The following is a 6,000-nucleotide window of genomic DNA, read 5'->3' on the forward strand; positions in this document are numbered from 1 at the left end:
TGGGCAAGTCATGAAATCTCCCTGGGCCTCAGGTGCTTTTATGTTAAATGCAAGGGAATTGTTGGGGCAGCTGCAGTGGATAGTATGCCGGGCATGGAGTCAGGAAGACCTGAATTCAAATCCGGCCTCAGACACTTACTAGCTGTGTGACCCTGAGCAAGTCACTTAACCCCATTTGCCTCAGTTTCCTCATCTGTAAAGTGAAGTAGAGAAGGAAATGGCAAACCAATCCAGGATCTTTGCCAAGAAAACCCCCAAAAGGGGTCACAAAGAGTCAGATACGACTAAAAATCAGTGGTCACCACCAACAAAAACAACAAACAAGGGAGTTGTGCTAGATGGCCCCTGATGTCCCTTCCAGATCAAGAACTCTGTGGTTCTCTGATCACACCCTACCTTTTCAATGAGTTGCTTGCCTGAGTGGCTTAGTGGAGACAATGCCACTAGATGTGAAATTGGTTGACCTATGCTCTAGTCTTGAGGGCAAGTCACATCCCCTCTCTGCTCCTTTATTTCCCCATCTGTAAAATAGGGATAATACCAGCTTCACTTGCCCATGCTTCTCGAGAGGATCAAATGAGATACCACATGTGAAATTGATTTGGGACCTACCGTGCTATGTCCACTAACAACAATAATGGCAGCAGCGTGTGGTTTGTCTTTGATTCACAGTAAAGGAAGATGTAGAGCACAAAAAAGTTCTGAAAAGAAGGGGCTGAACCAAGGGAAAAGGACTTTGACTTTTCCTTGGAGAACTAGCCTTTTTTGGGGTCTTTTGTCATTAACAACCTCAGTCACTGTCACTATAACTCGGTGGACTAGGTCAGAGTCCTTTAGACAGCTAGTCTTGGAGATGTGTGATAAGGTATGTTATGTCCCTTATTCAAACAAAATTAGGTCAGGGTCTGTTTAAGATTCTATATTTGGTTTGCCACAGCACGGAGATCCATTCCCAGGAATCACCAAGCTCCTTAAAAGAGTCACGTCAAAAGAAATATGTAACCTCAGTGAGTTGGAGCAGGACTCCTGAGCTCTGAGCTCCCCTGTGCTCCGAGAACTGTCAGCAGGGCCCTGGGGTTACTGAGAGCACACTATTGCTTACAGTAGGAGATGGGGTGGAGACCTGTGCTTGTCACCAGAAAGGCTAGAAATTGTACAGTACGGTAAGTGGAAGGGGCCCTGCTTGGGAGACAGAAGCCCTGGGATTGGGTCCTGGCTCTTCTGCTAGCTTGCAGTGTGATCTTGAGCAAGCCCCTTCCTTGTCCTGGGCCTCAGTTGTACCCTACCTCCTACTACCATGAAGTGAGGTAGTTGAACTAAATTATCTCTAAGGAATCTTTTAGTTCAGATATTTTATGAACCTGTGGGGTAGATTAATATGATATGGAGAAGAGCTCTCACAAGATAGGCATACATGGATGGATTATGCTTTTGCATCACTACAGCGTAAGCTTCTTGAGGGCAGGGATCATTTTCACTTTTGTCCTAGTATCTTGAATGTCTACCACACTGCCTGGTACATAGTAGGTACTTAATAAAACTTATTGATTTGAATGCAATTAAATACTCTCAAAGTCACAGATCCATTAGAGTATGGTGCCATGAGAAGATGCCCTCCCAGTGTTTAATGTGAATGAAACGGGTTACCCTACTGGTCTCTGGACGAGTAGAGTAGAGAGCAGTCATTTAGAAGACCCTGTAGATGAACATGGAGTCTCAGAGATTGCCTCCTGTGTGAATAAGAGCTCTAGAGATGAGGGGGAGAAGATGCAAAGACCTCATTCCTGCTTACCTCTCATTGTGGTCAGATCAGATGCCCACTGTCCGAGCTCCCCTTGTTTTGGTTCTTCTTCATCTTTATCACTGAAATTTACATTTATGTAGAGCTTTCTGTGCATAAGATGCTTTCCACACCTCTTCTCATGTGATCTCTTGGTAATGTTATAGGGGAATGGCCATGCTGACTACTTAGTGGTGGTGGAAATGGGTAGAGATGGTGGAAGGGCAGCAGGCTATAAGAGGGTGGCAGGATAGACCTCCAGGGAGCAAGCTGAGCATTATGTACCTGGCAATGGAGTGAGGCATGTTAACCAAAAACAATATCACAAGTCCATGAGACATTGCGTTGCAATGAGATTTTTTGCAAGAGAAATGCACATGCATGTGGAACTCTAAGGAAGAGCAAAGAGTTCACAGTTCAAACAGAAGCTTGCATATTTATGAAATCACAAAAAAGAGAGGAGTACAGCACTTGTCATGTCCCAGAAAGGAAAAATCCTTCATCCTGTGGCCATGACAAAAGAGAATCTACATAGCAGGGCTCATTGTGGGACTTCAGGCTACTCTGGTTCCTCTGAGTGATAAGTGTTATATCTCCTTTTTAGAATGTAACCTCTTTGAGAGTAAGTGTTCTTACTTTTAGATTTGTATCCCTGACGTGTAGTACAATGCCTGGCACATAGTAAGTGCTTAATAAAAGTTTTTTTGATTGATTCATTTGATCATCTGGTGCATTGTGCCTATTGGGTTTTTTCTTCTTTGAATAAGACATCCTTCCCTACCATTGAGGCCGCTGGGCTTGCAGATGGGAAGGTGGTTCCAGCCAATTGAACTCTCCAGTAGAAAGGTTTTCCCGGGTTTCTAGATGGGCCAGCAGAGCCATGACACCAGCCAACACTAACTGAGACATCTCGGACATCAGCATCACAAATATCTTACAAACACTCCCAGGCCTTACAAATCGATCACTAGGGCCATTTGGAACTGTGGACACTCACTAAGGCAAGGAGTCATGGCTGTGCTGCTAAGCAGGCAACCTGCATTGCCCACTCCCAGCAGACTTCTGCCCTCCTTGGGTATTCCTGGGACGCTGTGTGAGATGGCTCACCCGTGCGATGGGCTTTCTCAGCTGGGAAAATGATCTCTCTTTTGGAGGCTTATCAAAGGGGCATACGCTTGGTTTTCCAGAATGGGTAATAGCAGGCAGAATGTTTCTCAGAAAATGCTCTCTTGCTCACTGTAAGGGGTTCTTGTCCCCAGATACGGTATTCTTGCTCTCACAGTATTAATAAACAGCCTGTGGTTTTACTCAATCTGCATAATGAATGCTTAGGAAGGTTGGCTGTTTTTTCTGAATCGTTTTGATTCAGATGGGGCACTCCAGGGAAGGTGGAGTGACTGGGACTGAATCCAGCTTATACTTCCCTTCTTTGAGTTTTGCTCATCCTATCCATCATTCCTTCCACCTGCCATTTTCCAAATGAAAGTCTATGGCCTGAGTGTCCCAGCCTATGTTGTTTCTTCATGGTTTCTAGGGGAGAACAGTACAAGATATCAGTAATTTGGCAACAGGCAACTGTCCTCAAGAAGGAGAAAGACTGAGAGAAATAAAGGGAGACAGTGGAACTTTCAAAGATTGGCCCAGTTGGAGAAGCCTCAAAACCTAACAAAATAATCTGGGACCGGAACATGTTTCTAACATTTAAGGAACTGTTTCTGAGCATTGTACATCTCCAGTGGCTCCCCATTGCCTACCATCTAAAGTCTGAGCAGCTCCGCTTGGCATTTGAGGATTTCCACAGTCTAGTATTAATCTTTTCCAGTCCTATCTCCCTCTACTCCTGAATCCGGACGTGATGTTCTAACAAACAGGACTACTCACTATTCCCAAAACATACCTTGTGCTTTCTTGCTCCCATGCCATTGCTCATGTGTATGCTTGGGGTGATATGCTCTGTATTGCCACCTGTTGAAATCCTCCTCATCTTTCCAGGAGGGTTCACCGCCTCTATTATGTCTTTTCAGATCACCCCTCCCAGGAGTGACTTCTCTTCCTATTTCCCCCATGATACTTTGTACCTCATATGGCCATGATCCTATTTGCCTTTATTGCAGCTGTTTGTAGCTGTATCCTATCTCACAGACCGTAAGCTCTGGGATGGAAGGGATCATATCTTTTCTACCTTTTTCTCTCCCACCTATAGCTCAGCAAAGAACCCTGCACACACAAAGTATTCAGGAAATGATTGACAAGTGAATGACTTTCTATCTATCTATCCTTGCCAGATAGGCTCCATTTTCCTCTAGGGAAAATTGGTGCCTCCGAAGTGGAACTTTTTTCTCCTACTTTACATGGAACAAAACCATGAGGCCTGGCTTTTCTTATGTTTCAGATACAACTAAAATGATGATAGAAGATTTTCTTTTCTTATGAATATTCTTCCATAAAGGGTAGTACTTATGTGGTATTGTGATAAAAACAATAAAGGAGATGGGTGTTAGAACAGTAGCCCCAGAGGGCCTAGGCAGGTAAGGTAGATGGAGAAAGAAGACCTCATGTGTTGGAGCTTAAAAGGTGCCCAGAAAGTGGAATGGACTGCTTCGGAAGCTGTTCAGTTACCCATCATTGGAGGCCTTTGAGCAGAGGCTTGGGTGCGTTACGTGGGGATTCCTTTTGGATATCCATCAGACCAGGTGGCTGCTAAGGTCCCTTCAGCACCCCAAATTCTGTAATTCATCAGAAGCCCTTAAACAGCTGTTGGAGCACCTATTGCCACAGCCCTCCTCCCCACCCTTTCTACACCAGAGAGCTCTGCTGATTTAACCCTTACACTTAAGGACTTGTCATTGCTTTGTAAACTGCCTGGAGACCACCTGGGATCAAGCCTTTTTGCCCTAGATCAGCTACTTGGCTTCTTAGTTACCAACCCAGCCTGTTCTTGCCTTGCTCATAGTGCTTATGCCTTGTGACTCAGTAGCTGTGTCTCTAGCTGGCTTAGGTACAACTTAAGTGGCTGCTGTGCCCCACAAAAATGGTAGAAGAGATTTTGGCCATTTAAGTGGGCACAGAGTAAAAAGGAAGTGGCCCACAGGCAATGGGGAAAACTCTTGTGGCCACCTGTTAGGATTGGGCAGTTCTGAGCCTTGATAGTATGGTTTTGGGGTGTGTTATGAGGCAAAGAGCCAAGACTGAGAACCAGAAATTACCCCAGAAAGGTAGCAACTGTAGGAGCAGCTTCTTTCAAACACAAAACAGAAATTCGGTATGAAACTAGTGTGAAGAGCAGTCAGATTTGTGTCTGCAGGAGGTAGCATTACATCATTGGCAGCCAATCAGAAAGCCTCTTTTACACATCTTGCTTCAGGGGCAATGTAGAATTTCCTCTCCAAATGCAAGTATCCAGCCCAACCTTGCGGGTGAGAGGCCACAACAATATAGGGAATTTTAGGAAGGGCATCAGTAAGCTGGAGAGCACCCAGAGGATGGCAACCAGGATGAAGCAGGGCATTAAGATCATATATGTGAGGTTCAGCTGAAGGAAATGGGGATGGGAGTCCTGGAGAATCAATTACTTTAGGGGAATAGGATGGTTTTTTTCCAAGTATGTGAAGAGCTGTCAGGTGGGAGAGATTGGACTGGCTTTACTTGGTCCCAGAAGGGGCAATGGATGGGTGCTGCCCAGAGAGGGATGGATTTCAGCTTGATGTTAACTCCCTAACAATTCAGCTTATATCGTAGTGGAATGGACTGCTTCTGGTGGTGGGGCATTCTTCCTTGCTAGAGGTCTTTAAGTAGATGCAGGATGAATACTTATTGGTGATTTTGGAGAGGGGCTTCTTTTTCAAGTGCAGGTGGTACTAGATGGTTGCTGAGGTCCCTTCCACCTCCAATATTTCTGTTTTCCATATCTATGATTCTGAATCTGACAGGTCCTAGGAGCTGGTATAGCAGGTTTGCATCTCTAAAAAAGACTTACCCCAACAGGCTGGCTTCCAAAGACCTATGTGGATACCACTGGGGATAGGGGGGAAGGTATGATATAAATTCCTCCAGTGGAAAGCCTTTTTTTTTTTTTTTGGTAGAATTAGAAATGACAGGCATGGGCAAATCTCAGTCCTGCCTCAGCTTAAAGACACACCTACCATCTGTTGGCACCCATATTCCAGAGGAAGAAGGTAATTTCTGTCCTTGGCTCAGTGGTTGCATCCCAGTTTGCAGCT

Source organism: Phascolarctos cinereus, unplaced genomic scaffold (genome assembly GCF_003287225.1).
Source record: "Phascolarctos cinereus isolate Bilbo 61053 unplaced genomic scaffold, phaCin_HiC Scaffold_8;HRSCAF=390, whole genome shotgun sequence".
Classification (NCBI taxonomy): domain Eukaryota; kingdom Metazoa; phylum Chordata; class Mammalia; order Diprotodontia; family Phascolarctidae; genus Phascolarctos; species Phascolarctos cinereus.